This window comes from Podarcis erhardii (assembly GCF_964252035.2).
Source record: "Podarcis erhardii genome assembly, chromosome: 1".
Classification (NCBI taxonomy): domain Eukaryota; kingdom Metazoa; phylum Chordata; class Lepidosauria; order Squamata; family Lacertidae; genus Podarcis; species Podarcis erhardii.
Window position 1 is genome coordinate 27,447,380 of NC_138497.1, and position 15,970 is coordinate 27,463,349.

At 40.9% G+C, this 15,970-nt stretch overlaps 1 long non-coding RNA gene across 1 annotated transcript; it reads left to right on the forward strand.

The window, feature by feature from the left end:
• Nucleotides 1-4,264: 4,264 nt before the first annotated feature.
• Nucleotides 4,265-12,533, forward strand: LOC309345388. The gene is made up of 3 exons (XR_014158219.1): nucleotides 4,265-4,423; nucleotides 6,265-6,323; nucleotides 12,340-12,533. It is a non-coding gene; the product is annotated as an uncharacterized lncRNA (long non-coding RNA).
• The last annotated feature ends 3,437 nt before the right edge of the window (nucleotides 12,534-15,970 follow it).

Below are 15,970 nucleotides of genomic sequence, written 5' to 3' on the forward strand. Positions count from 1 at the left end.
TCCTGACACAGATCAGACTATAGTGACAAATTGATTGATTAAAATCCCATGAGATAAGTATTGAAAAGGTTGATCTCTCTCATATATATATATATATATATATATATATATATATATATTTATTTATTTATTTATATTCGACATCTCACAAGGTTCCATTATGGATTCATGGCACTTGCTCCATCAATCCAAGAGGGAGATAAACATCAACTCATATCCAGGCACCAAAAGCTGCATGGCTCTTTTTCCAAAAATGTACTCAAAATCACGACATTTCATAATTTGCACTGCTTTCTCTTGTTGAAATCACATCAGTTTAGAGATCGTTTATCTTTCAGTATAAACTGACTGCTGAATTTCTCATTGTATGATGCTGACACAAGCCAAGGCTGTCGCCTCATTGACAAAAAAACATAAACCTTGTGAAGAAGATGGTGAGAAAACTTTATAACAGATCGATCTTTGGCTTTACTTATCAAAGTTTTTGCATTTCTTTCATTTTTTAAAAAACTGCCTCATCTTCCTGTTATTGTTTATTTTTTTGAAGGCACTGCTTATTAATATACTCTTTAATCATTCACACCATGCAGTACATGGGGAACCAGCAGGAGATTATTCAAGACCAGTTGGTCCTGGTAGTAACGACTGAGGTCAAGGAGGTTTTGGCATAACCAGGCCTTTTTGGGGACTAGATCCAGGGCAGAATATGATAGGAGAGGGCCTAGAATCACTATTACCGGTAAGTCCTTTTTTGTAATGACCCCTGAGTTATTCTCTGGTGTGGATTTCAGTTACAAAGCTTGTAAGTAGGTCCTTATTGTTGAAGCTGAGGAACTGCAGTTCTTTAGTTAAACCTCTTTATATTGTAAGCTTGTAGGTAGGACATCTGCTATTTTTAATTTTAGTGCCAAGCAATTGCTGAGAGGATGGTCACATTGTGATAATCATAATATTAACAACAACAACAACATCACAAACTTTTCAGGTTATTTTATTTCTCAGTGTGAAATTTCCCTTAATGGTGATGAGACAAGAGAGAGAGAGAGAGTTTTAGATGTAATCATGGAAAAATATTGGGGGGAACGTTCCATATTCCTTATTATGCCCTGTTCGTTCAGAGTGGTTGGTTTTCATATCCCATTTCTCTACAGAAATTGATGAGAAACTGATTAGGAAGAAAACCAGTTCCACCTATTTCCTGCCGTACCCGTTTCCATGATGCATAATATTTGCATTTCAGATGCAGCAAGGGAATTCTTTTGTTTGCTTAACAATCTGTTTCATTTGGATATTTTAAAATGTCATGGAAACATTTCAGCTGGTCGCAGGTTTTCTAAAAGCTTGTTTACCCAACACTACATCACAATTTGGATGAAAACAAATCTTTGCCGGAAACCACTGACTCAATGAAGCTTTCTTGTGGTTTTGTTCCTGCATTGAAGCTTGGTCACAATAATTACAGCATTGATATATAGTCATTTACATTTGCATAGCCACTGGAGATATATTATTTCCCATTTTAGCATATATATTTTATATTAAAAATACCTATATACAAAGAAGACTTGCTGTATATGGAGAGATTTAACAATATTGAGGCTGCCTTCAAGCATCAGGAGCTGTTCATAATTCTTTGAGTTGCAGGACAACATATTTTGGAATCTGCCTTCACCTTGAGCTTACCTTCCTCTTTTGACATTAGGGATGGAGGAGAAATGATAAAGAGCACTGTTAATTATGTATCACTGGCAAACTTAAAACACATGCAGAAACAATGATATGAATGAACACCTGGCCACATTTGCTTGACTCATTTCCATTCCTGGAACTCTCTGTCAATTTCTGCCAAAAGTTCGTTAAACGCAACAACAAAAATCCCACATTCAACCCATAAGCCTTTCACCAACACCGCCTCTCCCCCTTTGACAGTTTTCAAATGCAATTTCTTTTCTTGTGAATTGAAGGTCAAGAGGATAAACATGGAAGAATTCTTTTTGGCTCTGCACTAGATAGGACAGCAGCCTCTATTCCACATGAATGGGAAACTGAGGTACAGGAAAGTGCTCTGCTAGTCAGTGCACCTGCTCGTGCACAATGTGGATAAATTAAGGGCGGTGATAGAATATTCAGTGGATGGAGCAAGCCAAGCACATTGCTTTAATTAATGAAATTCATTATTTAGAATTACCCTCCCTTCCTCTTCTTTAATAAGCTTCCTTTAACCTTAATTGTTTCCGATCAGCATGTTCTTTTCTATCTTCCACCTACACTCTCCAGCTCTGTCAAGGGTGCAGGACATTTCTCTCCCCAGCACCTATAAGCCTGCATCAGCCACCAAGACTGTTCCCTCCCTTCTCTCAGCTGGCTTGCTATTTATAAATGACGCCATCTCTCATCTCAAGATACCGTACGAGTAATTTGGGCAATGAATTCAAAGTCAGGGCTGATCAAGCAGTTTCACTCCAGATTCATTTCTCCTCAGCAGACCTGGGGAAGGCACGCAAAGGTAGCCATGGCACTGCATTCTATGCAGCCCATTTTGACAGGGAACGGGGGAGTCAAGCTTATCTGCAAACTATCTGAATTCATCTACACCACTTTAATGATGTTTCCCTGCAAAGCCACCTGTGACCTTTGGCTAAGTAATGAAATGCACTCTAAAGAATTCCATACTTCTTAGGAGAGGACACCATATCCCTTGGGTGAAGGGACTGGACAGGAAAACAGAAAAATCATGCCAATTGCAGCAAGATGAATGATGCCGGCCATTTTTATAGGTCCCTCTTGGACAGAGGCTACGCACCTGGGTCTAACCTAGACATATCCTTGCCTAGCAGCTTTTCATATATTAATGGGCATATTGTCTTTCTGGTTTTATTGGTTTCATCAGGCCATCCCAAGGATGAACCTGTGAACACAGGAGTAGGTGGCACATGAAAGGGCCAAACTGAATGTATTGTTTGTTAAGTATAATTATTTAATTCACAATGAAATGGAGAATGCCTATGTGTATTACTGAAGGTTTTGACGTGGGGTTTTTTCATGGGGCTATACTGAAACAAAGAACAGGACTCTAAACTCTGAGTTGATAATTAACTGTTGTTATTCTCTGCCAACACATGAGTGATTAACCTTAGATCACATGGGAGACTACTGAATTGCAAATTTGCCATCTTGGAAGGGTGGTGGCTGAGTCTTTGTTCTCAGGTTCTGTAGAAATAAGGATGTAATGAAGTTCTCCAGGAACACACAGCCTCAGGCAAAATGGAGGCTGCAGGAAGAGAGAGACCTCTGCTTCTAGGAATTATCTTTTATTTATGAGAAGAAGAATCTGTGGTGGACTTGCACAATATATTGTATGGAACTATTATTATCATTTACTGGTTTTTGTTCTGTTTTGGAGAAAGTTCTGCAAGTAAGGTTTTGAATCAATCTAATGGCCTAGACAGTTTGTATTCCAAAAGGTGTGTGTTTTTAGGCACCCAGTCACTTCAAGCTGTGCAATATTAATATCTACAATAATATTAATTGTGAGAACTTCACAGTATGTAAGGAACCCCTATCGTCCTGGCACACAAACACCATATTTTATTGGGAAGAGGCAAACACTAGCTAAGGTGGTGCCCCCCTTCATTCATTCAATTTTTACCTCCCATGCACCCAGTTCATCCAGTGAACCCAGAGCAGTGCACATGGTTCTTTTGCACCCATTCCACCCCCCAAAACAACCCTGTTATGTAGGTTAGGCTGAGAGATGCAGCACAATGGCCCAAAGTCAACTGATGGCTGAGTACTGGCTCTGCTGGTCCCTAGGGGTCCCTTTGGAATCAATCAGATTTTATATTAAATTAATTTCAACTGTCCAGTAGATATTTTCCAATTTAACTTCAATAAAAATGGACACATTCCCGATTCCCATCTCTAGAAGTGAAATGCCCTAAAAGAGTTCCTGGATGCCTTTAGGAATTTTGTACAAGCTAACAACCAAGTTCTGTAAAAAGGATTTTCACCCCTGGAATAATGCCGTGGACAATTTAAAATTCAACAAAGAGGATTTAAAGTAGCAATGAATATTCAAAGTGGAATTTAGAAGGAAAAATACCTAGGTCTTTCTGGATATCCCACCCCCTATTGCGATATAAATAATCACCTAAGTGTCCTGCCTATAAAATATGCATGCATTAATTAAGCAAAAGACTACAGCTCAGTACATACACCGCATTTCTCACTTGCTGTCTTTCTCTCTTTGCCTAGGCAAGGCCAGCATGAAAATCAGCAGAGGTGAGGGAAATATAGCTGTGGAAAACAGTTAACAGCACAAATCAGAGGAGCCACATGCAGCTGAATGGTTCACGATGGTGATGCGTCACTACACACACGGGGAATGAGGAAAACAATAGGGGCTGGCTACTACAGAAAGCGGGTAAGGGACCCGAGAAAAACAAAGCCCTAATCTTTTCTACTAAGTACTTTTCAGTGAAAGTCATAGGGCCCCTCTAAACTGCTGGTTTATTGAACATTAAACCAGACTTGCTTGCAAAAAGCTTTTGTGGAGGTTAAACTATAATCTGGTTGTTGTTGTTGTCTTTTGTTCTACATTCATTCTGATTTGTTGGTGGAGTAGATATGCTGCAGTGAGCATTTATTTTAGACAGTATTTATTACATTTATAACTTATCATAGGGAAGTTTTTGGTGTTTGATGTTTTATTGTGCTTAATGTGTTTCATTTGCTGGAAGCCGTCCAGAGTGGCTGGGGCAACTCTGTCAGATGGGTGGCAAACAAGCAAATAAACATATAAAAAATCATCATCATCATTATCATCATCTTTCCTCCAATGAGCTCAAGGTGGTGTCCATGGTTCTCCACCTCCCCATATATCACCCCCACAACAACCCTATGAAGTATGTTAAGCTAAGAGACAGCAACTAGCCCAAGGTCAGCCAGTGAGCTTTACAGCTGCATGGGGACTAGAACCCTGTTCTCCCGGGTTTGAGTCCAACACTTTAACCACTGCACTGGCTCTGATCTGTTTGTGGGCTGCTTATACATCATTCATTCATCCCATGCTTTCCAGTGGATTAGTGGATTTGTTGCCAGGCAGCATGTTGATCTACTTGATTTGTGCTTTTAAATTGCTCCCACAGCTAATAAGCAACATGGATTTCAAGCAGGGGGGTGGTTAGGGGGTTGTCCAAGCAATCCGAGCCCCCGGTCTTTAGAGGTAGATCCCAGATCTCCTGCCCCCTACTTTTAAAACATTTCAAAAAATATTTCTAGGGCTTCTGGAGTCACTGCAAAAGTGCACTACTGCTGAGACGCCACCATTTAAATTTCCCAGAAGAATCTATATATGCAGCATATGTAGATTTTATGCAAATTTGTACCAGGGACCTATGGTCCTTTGAGAGCACAGTAATGGCGCTGACCCCAAATAAGCTATTTGTGTTCCATGATTTCTTGCCACGATCCCAATAATCTCATTCCCACCCAGGTGTATGAATGCCCAGCAACACATACATAGGCCCAACTAGACAATTAACAACAGCACTAATCATCTCTTGAAGGGAGAAGAGGGAACACAGTGCATTATCCTAAGAGTTGATTAGGTATATCCCCGGTTTTCAATACAATGTGACTTTCATGTAGCCCTGAGAGCTAAGTGAGGCTAAGAATCGCATATGCCACACCCTTTTTGCACCCTGAGCTCTTGCTCTGCTAGGAGTATGCCTTTAGAAGCCTGCTTCCATTTAACTATGGAGCATTTCTACACTGGCTGCCCATAGACTACTGTGTCAGGTGATACTTTATTGTGCTGATATACAAAGCCCTGAACAACTTGAGTGCAGGATACCTTCAGGACTCCCTGAGCCTTTCTATCCTAGCTTGATCACTGAAATCCCATGAAAGAGCACTGTTGGTTGTCACAAGAGACCTGATTGACCTCAACTGGATGTTAGGTATTTAGTGCCGCTAGTCTTAGGGTGTAAAATGCTCTTCCAGCAGAGATATGGCAGACATCCTCAGTTCTAACCTTCAGGTGTCTCTTGCAGAATGACTGTGTCAACAGGCCAATTCAGTGCTTTAAGCTTTAAAGATGAGCGAACCATTTTTATGATAATTCTGCATTGTTTTTAACAGTGTTTTGTCTCTTTTGTTGTACACTGCCTTGAGATTTTGTACAAACGGCCATCTATAAATATTTTTATAGGTAAAATAAATAATCATGCATATTGTAATTTTTATTGTTGAATTTCCTCCAAGGAGCTCAGGGAGTACATTGTTTCCCCTTCTTCATTTTATCCTCAGAACAAACCTGTGGGGTAAGTTATGGTAAGAAACAGTGACTGACCTACTCATTGAGTTTCATGGCTGAGCAGGGATTTGAACCCTGGTCAGCTAAGGTCCTAATCTAACCCCTCTAGCCATTACACTGCAAACTGGCTCTCTAGATAAATTGCATTGTCTATGTTTTTTTCCTTGTTGCCAATTTATTTTGCACTAGATCTTTGCTATAATTCCTGGCATTGAGCAATGTCTCTAACCTTCAGGGATGCCTGTTTGCTACCAGCCTGGGAGAGGAGAAAAGAGAGATGAGTTTTAAAATGCATATGTTGTCTTTTCTGTGCCATAACAAGCTTGGCATCCTACCAGCAATGTCTGAATCTCTCTCCCAGGGTAACTAAGACAGCTCAACCAGCTGTAGTCAAATTGCATTGGAAATGGATAGTTTGCAAATTCTCCCCTCGAATGAAATTTTAAATTACAAAAAAAAAGTCATCTGACCGGTTATCTCTTACTAAAGTGCTGTACGATTTGCATATAAACTTCATTTCTTTTTCTAATTACACAGACTTAAAATGCATTCATTTTCCCTTTGATTATGAGCCGGCCTTGCCAAACACCTGTGACTGCCACAAATTCTAATTTGTTATTTATTTACTTCAAAGCAATCTTATTATCTAAATGATTCAAAGCATCAAAGGCCTTAATTATTGATACCCAATTTGATAGGCTACGCTTTCCATGTCCTTGGGATGAGGAAGATGACTCTTCATTTCCTTTGCCTCAAGTACACACTTGGGGGGGGGGGTTAGTGGAAGAGAACACAGGATTTTGTACACACACACACACACACACACACACACACGACATCTTAAATTAAAATCCTGCTTAGCTTCATCCAGGTTTATACAATAGGATTGACTGCTACAATCTTCTGCCAAACAGAACAGGCTTTATTTTAAGAGAGAGAGAGAGAGAGTTTATTTTTAACACAGAGAGAGAGTTTTAATGTTGGGGGGCACAGTTGGAAAAGGTTCAGAAATGGAGCATCAAAATGATCATGGGGTTTGACTGATGCCTGCAAGGAAAGGTTGCAGCTAGGGCTGGGCAATATCTAGTTTTTAATATCATGATACATCGCCAGCTAAACACTGCGATGTCTCGATATACCATGATGTCTGAAATGAGGCTGGAGCTTATAATAATCTGGGAAAATGTTGGGGGGGGGATCTAAATTTGATGTGTCTAATTAAGTGAAAATTTACTCAGTGATAACATGCTTAACTAAACCATTAAAGATTTCTGGAGAATATATAACTGTTCTGTTAAGGGCTTTATATACCCAGAAGTAACACCTTGAACTTGGCCCTGTAACAAACTTACTAAACTTTAATTGCTAAATCTGTATAGTGTTTATCCACCAAGAAACTTAAAATAATGTGTTATGTACTGAGTTGAATAGGATCCATTCCATTCCTCCTCACCACTATGAGCTGAATAAAGAGCATTAAATCCACTTTCGACTCCCAGTATATTTCATAATGCATATGGATTCCACCCAACTGCCTCTCATATTACTTTATTTATAATGTAATATATTTATATCCTGCCAAGTCGAAATTCAAGGCAGCTTACAACATTTAAAAACATCAGTCATAGAATAAAAAATAATAAACGCAAAAACAATACTTAAAATACATCACAATATATGTAAAACCAGCAATTAAAATTTGAACTGGCAGCAGCCCAGTCATCAGGATCGTCTGCACCTTTGTTTCCAAATGCACAAAGCCCTTTACTGCAAAATTGTTTGCTTCCTTTCCTGAACAGGAGCAGGAGCCAAGCCACAAGGATCTTGTCACAAAGAAGAAACTTTGTTTGCTAATGGGAATCTCCATCCCACAGCACTGCTGAGGAACAATGATTCCAATAAGCAAACAAAGATAAGATCTACTGGGCTCTAAGGCACACACTCTAAAGATCCCGATATTCTGCTTAGCCTGATGTTGTGCTGGGTCTCTATTTTAAGCTTTTTGAGCTGTTTCCGCTTCTTTTTCCATTGCGTTGTCATACATCCAGGTTTTCACTAACATTTTGCCAGCCAATTCGGCAAAATTCCCCCCCATGCCATTTTTACACCCAAAAACCAGAATATTTCAGGTATGGCAAGCCTAGATATATCTCTAAGGGCCACAGGTCAGTGGTAGAGCTAGTACATGCTTTACTTACAAAAGGTCCTAGGATTATTCCTCAGTATCTCCACATATGACTGGGAAAGAGCCTTGAAACTCTGGAAAGCTCCCAGCAATCAGTGCAGACAAGAATGAGTCTGATGGGCCAATCATAGAATCATAGAATCACAGAGTTGGAAGAGACCACAAGGGCCATCGAGTCCAACCCCCTGCCAAGCAGGAAACACCATCAGAGCACTCCTGACATATGGTTGTCAAGCCTCTGCTTAAAGACCTCCAAAGAAGGAGACTCCACCACACTCCTTGGCAGCAAATTCCACTGTCGAACAGCTCTTACTGTCAGGGAGTTCTTCCTAATGTTTAGGTGGAATATTCTTTCTTGTAGTTTGGATCCATTGCTCCGTGTCCGCTTCTCTGGAGCAACAGAAAACAACCTTTCTCCCTCCTCTATGTGACATCCTTTCATATATTTGAACATGGCTATCATATCACCCGTTAACCTCCTCTTCTCCAGGCTAAACATGCCCAGCTCCCTTAGCCGTTCCTAATAAGGCATCGTTTCCAGGCCTTTGACCATTTTGGTTGCCCTCCTCTGGACACGTTCCAGTTTGTCAGTGTCCTTCTTGAACTGTGGTGCCCAGAACTGGACACAGTACTCCAGGTGAGGTCTGACCAGAGCAGAATAAAGTGGCACTATTACTTCCCTTGATCTAGATGCTATACTCCTATTGATGCAGCCCAGAATTGCATTGGCTTTTTTAGCTGCCGCGTCACACTGTTGGCTCACGTTAAGTTTGTGGTCAACCAAGACTCCTAGATCCTTTTCACATGTACTGCTCTCAAGCCAGGTGTCACCCATCTTGTATTTGTGCCTCTCATTTTTTTTTTGCCCAAGAGCAATACTTTACATTTCTCCCTGTTAAAATTCATCTTGTTTGTTTTGGCCCAGTTCTCTAATCTGTCAAGATCGTTTTGAAGTGTGATCCTGTCCTCTGGGGTGTTAGCCACCCCTCCCAGTTTGGTGTCATCTGCAAATTTGATCAGGATGCCCTTGAGTCCATCATCCAAGTCGTTGATAAAGATGTTGAATAAGACCGGGCCCAAGACAGAACCCTGTGGCACCCCACTAGTCACTCTTCTCCAGGATGAAGAGGAACCATTGATGAGCACCCTTTGGGTTCGGTCAGTCAGCCAGTTACAAATCCACTGAGTGGTAGCATAGTCAAGACCGCATTTTACCAGCTTCTTTACAAGAATATCATGGGGCACCTTGTCAAATGCCTTGCTGAAATCAAGGTAGGCTACATCCACTGCATTCCCTTCATCTACCAGGTTTGTAATTCTGTCAAAAAATGAGATCAGGTTAGTCTGACATGACTTATTTTTCAGAAATCCATGCTGACTATTGGTGATCACAGCATTCCTTTCTAGGTGCTCACAGACTGTTTGCTTAATGATCTGCTCCAGAATCTTCCCTGGTATTGATGTCAGACTGACTGGGCAGTAATTATTTGGGTCCTCTCTTTCCCCCTTTTTGAAAATAGGGACAACATTTGCCCTCCTCCAGTCTGCCGGGACTTCGCCTGTTCTCCAGGAATTCTCAAAGATGACTGCCAGTGGTTCTGAGATCACATCTGCCAGTTCTTTTAATACTCTTGGATGCAGTTCATCTGGCACTGGAGACTTGAATACATCTAAACTAGCCAAGTATTCTTGTACTATCTCCTTAGTTATTCTGGGCTGTGTTTCCTCTGCTGAATCATTTGCTCCAAATTCTTCAGGTTGGGCATTGTTTTCTTTATCGCAGAAGACTGAGGCAAAGAAGGCATTGAGGAGTTCAGCCCTTTCTGTGTCCCCTGTTTGCATTTCACCATCTTCTCCTCTGAGTGACCCCACTGTTTCTTTGTTCTTCCTTTTGCTACGGACATACCCATAAAAGCCTTTTTTGTTGCTTTTAACCTCTCTAGCAAGCCTGAGTTCATTCTGTGCTTTAGCTTTTCTGACTTTGTGTCTACACGTGCTGGCTATTTGTTTGAATTCCTCTTTGGTGGTTTTCCCCCTTTTCCATTTTTTGTACACATCCTTTTTTAATCTTAACTCAGTTAAAAGTTCTTTAGATAGCCACCCTGGCTTCTTTAGGCACCTTCCATGTTTCCGTCTCATTGGTATTGCCTGAAGTTGTGCTTTTACTATCTCCCTCTTAACAAACTCCCAGCCATCATGAACTCCCTTTCCTTTTAGTATTAGTGTCCATGGGATCTCACCCAGCACTTCCCTAAGTTTTATGAAGTCGGCTTTCTTAAAGTCAAGAAATTGAGTCCTAGTATGCTTGGCTGCTCCTTTCCTCTGTATAGTAAACTTCAGAAGAGCATGATCACTCACGCCTAATGATCCTTCCACTTCTACCCCACTAACCAGGTCATCAACATTGGTTAGGACCAGATCTAAAATGGCTGTTCCTCTTGTTGCTTCTCCCACTTTCTGGACAATGAAGTTGTCTGCAAGGCCAGTGAGGAATCTGTTTGACCTTATGCTCTTGGCTGAGTTTGACATCCAACAAATATCCGGGTAATTGAAGTCCCCCATTACTACTATCTCCCTTCCTTTTGCATGCTTGGCCATCTGTTCCAGGAAGGCATCATCTATGTCCTCCTTTTGGCTTGGGGATCTATAGTAAACTCCCACAATGAGGTCACTGTTCTTCTTCTCTCCCTTAATTTTGACCCAAATGCTCTCACTTTGGCTTTGAGGTTCTAAATCTTGGATCTCTTCACAGGTATACACATCCCTGACATATAACGCCACTCCTCCTCCTTTCTTGTCTGGTCTGTTTCTCTGAAATAGATTGTATCCCTCCATTATTACATTCCAATCGTGGGACTTATCCCACCAGGTTTCAGTGATGCCTATAATGTCATATTTAGTTTGCTGTACCAAGAGCTCAAGCTCATCTTGTTTATTTCCCATGCTTTGCGCATTAGTGTACAGACATTGAAGTCCATTAATCATTCCCCCGTGTCTCTTATTTAAGGATTTTTTTCCTCCCACCACTAGGTCTGTGTGCTGTTTGCTTCATTTGGTCTATGACATTTGGATGATCATCTTCATCAGTTGATAGACTCCTACCTTCAGGAGCACTGTCTCCCTCACCCACATTAGTCAGTTTAAAGTCAGTTTAAATGGTATAACATAGACTGCTTCCTAGGTTTCTAATGTTTAAAGTAACCTTCATATTTTTAAACTAAAGCAACTATTTCTAAGAGAGAGAGAGAGAGACTCCCATGCTTAGCTGCCATTCATTCATTTATATATTAAGGCATGCATGCATTAATATCCTGTCTGACTAGCCTGAAAACAGGCTCTTGAAGCAGCTTACCCAATTATTGATGTTGCAAAGCTGGTGGAGATGAGGAAACATCAGGATGCAAGGGGTCATGCTATGCATAAATTTCAGTGGGAGATGGGGGCTGGATCTAGACACATAAAAGAAGCATTTCAGTTAAATGTGTTGCAAACTTTGTATGAAAAATCGGGTTAGCAAAAAACAGAATTCCACAGCGCCATCTGGTGTCACAGTGTTAGAATGCATAAACAATGTATATAAAGTGCCTTTTCTTTGCCAATGTAGCTGAGTCTGGGGATAGTGGAGCTGGCATTTTCAGTGGCAACCACACATTTAGTATAAATTCTGGTTTTCCCACAGATGTGGGAAAAACACACCGAGTGTCATGTGTGAAAATCCCTTTCGTTTGTAGCAGATTAAATAGAACTTTAAAAGCTGGCTGTGCTTGCAGGGCTATAATGTCTCTCACCTTATCACCCTATGAGCACCTGCACATTAAAGTGTTTGCTATATTTGCAGAGGATACTGAGCCAATATTATAAGCCTGGCTGGACACCACTCTGCTATCGTCAAGAAGGAAGATGATGCAATGAGAAATGGGAAAGGTAATGGAGATTATAAAGCATCTGGCGTGTGAAAAATCCTACCAACATTGCAACAGACAGAGAATGGAAGTGACCTCGAAAATGTAATAAATTATATTACTCCACTAACCCGAAGCCTAATAATAATATGGTTGCACAAATTGATCTGAAATAACATTTACTGCATCTAATGGTTTACATTAGCAAAGGAGGAATGACAAAATGAATCACATACTGACATTCAAAGGATAGCAATCCGCTTACGCGAAGATAGACGCTCCGACAGATGCTATAACCCTAGCAAAAAGCATACTGAGTGATTATATCTTGGTTTGTTGGTCATGTCAGTAACATGGGAACTCACATTTAGCTATACCATAAAAAGACAACAAAAAGCAAGGGGTGGAGACACACCACTCAGATTTCCAGTTTAGCAAGAGTACTTGTGGTTCAAATAAAACTGAAGTGTCTATTTTGTAAAACCAGGAACAGTGTCTTAAAAGTAATACAAGCTCACACATTTACCGTATGTACTGCATCCTTATATGCACCTTGAAATTAACACATACAATCCTATACAATACACTAAGGACTCTTAGCTAGAAAAAGAAAACAGAACCGACCAGCCAAGTTTCAAATGCCAGTCAAATACCATATTTTTCCATGTACAGTGGTACCTCGGGTTACATACGCTTCAGGTTACATATGCTTCAAGTTATACACTCCGCTAACCCAGAAATACTGCTTCAGGTTAAGAACTTTGCTTCAGGATAAGAACAGAAATCGGGCTCCGGTGGCGCGGCGGCAGCAGGAGGCCCCATTAACTAAAGTGGTGTTTCAGGTTAAGAACAGTTTCAGGTTAAGAACGGACCCCCGGAATGAATAAAGTACTTAACCCAAGGTACCACTGTATAAGACTAGGTTTTCCCCCTAAAAATAATGTCAAAAATTTGGGGGCGTCTTATACATGGATAGCGCTGATCCCCATTTTCGTACAACGGGAGGAAATTTCATTCCTGCTACAATTAACTATTCGCTGCAAAACCAACAGCACAAATACTATACGGCGCACCACTCGTCCCCCTCTCTAATCTAGACACATATAAAAAGATACAATCAGGTTTCCTTAGATCACTCCTGCAAACACCCAAATGCGTCCCAATGCCGCCCTACAACTGGAAGCGGGCTTATACAGCATCAAAGTATGGATAAGAACCTTATGCACTTGGCTAAGACTTAACAACTCGCCGGTTGGACTACTCTCCCTGATGCTTCTTGACAAATTCCAATCTAGTTGGTCGAAGGGCACTCTCAGAAAATTGGCCACATATGGTCTCTCCCGAGAGTATTTATTAAGTTTAGAAAGAGGAAGGGCCAAGAACATAATCAAAGAAAGACTCAGGGACATTGAAGCCCAAAATGACTTTAATCAACTTCCGATAACTTATAAACTCCTATTCAATTCCCAAAGGCCCCATCTAGCAAACTATCTCAAAGTACTACACAACGCCAAACACCGATGGGCATTTTCCAGGGCCCGCTTTAATGCTCTCCCCTCAGCTCTCCTAGAGGGAAGATACAACAAAACACCGATCGAACAAAGATTATGTCCCTGTAACAGCAATGAAATCGAAACCATCGAGCATGTCATCTTATACTGCCCATTATATCGAGACTCAAGAAAAGAGCTGATTGAGCCAATTTTAAGGAAAATACCTCGTAGTACAGACGACACCTATATCAGACACCTCTTAGCTGACAAAGAGACCGAAATCAACAGGCCTGTGGCAAAGTTCTGTTACATTGCAACAAGAGTAAGACGAGCAATGATGTCAGCAATGGAGTTTAAATTGTAAACATCGAAGGAACGATAATAAACAGTAGTGACATTTGAACTGAATTTTAAAAACTTAAAAGCCGATACTTGGTCATAAACGTAAGCACCAATTCTGTGAATTGGCTATATTTTTACTGCTATTTGTAGCTCAATACTACTTATAATGTCATATTTTTATAAACTGTTTTCTGGTCATTGACCGTATTAAAGATATTTGGATTTGGAATCCCCATTTTCTAAAATCGAAGTCCCCCAAATAGGGGGCATCTTATACATGGGGGTGGGTGTCTTATAGATGGGAAAATACAGTAAATTGACACTATACTAGCTGCACCTCCTCCCATGTTGTCAGAATAACAAAACTTTAGAGTCAAAGGGAATATTGGATGTCATCTAGTCAAACCCCTCTCTTGGTGCAGGATCTGATGGAAGTATTGACAGGTGGCTATCCAGCCTCTCTTTAAAAACCTCCAGCAAAGGTGTATTCTGTATATCTTGGGATGAATGAGAGGAAAAAATACTGAATGGTGGTGGTGGTGAAAGATTGCAGATGGCCACCATTGCTGTACCTTAGCCTTTGTCAGCTGTGCTGGCTGAGACTGATGAGAATCCTAGTCCAAAACCAGGTTAGGAACCAGGTTGGCATAAACGGACTTCTGCCTTCATTAGTTATGTTAGGTATACAGACCTTCCTTCTTATACCTCTCATGGCTTGAATGAGAAAAATGTTCCTGTTACAGTGATACCTCGGGTTAAGTACTTAATTCGTTCCGGAAGTCTGTTCTTAACCTGAAGCACCACTTTAGCTAATGGGGCCTCCTGCTGCCACTGCGCCACCAGAGCACGATTTCTATTCTCATCCTGAAGCAAAGTTCTTAACCTGAAGCACTGTTTCTGGGTTAGCGGAGCCTGTAACCTGAAGCGTATGTAACCTGAGGTACCACTGTATTGTATAGGAAGCTGGAAGACTCTGACTAATTGATTGTAAACTCCTAGAAGAAAGAAAGTCCCGAACAAAAGAAACTGCGGGCTCCCTTTGAAGTGAATCTAGAGTGATAGAAGCAAAAGCCCCTGAGGCCTCTGAGGATACAAGCTTTAGAGTGTAATTGCACAGATGCAAAAGCAGAAAGAGGATGCCTGCAGAATCCTTAATGTCAAGGAGGCGCCCAGGAGCACTTAGCAGCGAGTGTTCATACTTCTGCCTCTGAAAAAGACCAGCAGCAAGTACATATCTTGCATGAGTTATCATTTTCAGGATGGAGGGAGGGGCTCTGTTTAAATATGGCTTTTTGAATGGATTTAGGCATTTGCAGATTAATGCGGAAATAGGACAAAACAGGTTTATGGTGAGTGAAGCCAGTGAACACATGTGAAAGTGACTCTACAGACTGGTAATAGATCCAGCCAATTACATTCCAAATGCAAGAAGAGCTCTTCTGGATCAGGCCAAAGGCCCAGCTAGCTCAGCAGCCTTTTCTCACAATTGCTAACCAGATGCCTTTGGTAAGCCCTCAAAAAAGACCTTTGTAATTAGTTGCAATTCTTTTCCTGCTTCCTCGTTTCCATGCTGGATCCCATACTCCTCTGGTTCCATACTCCTCTGGTTCCAGTTTCTACCTAGTAAGAACATTAAAATACAGAAAGATAGAAAAATGCATGCCAATTATTTCCTTAAATTCTACTTTTTTAAAAAAAATGTTTGTATTTTCCTTTTCCATCCACCCATCGA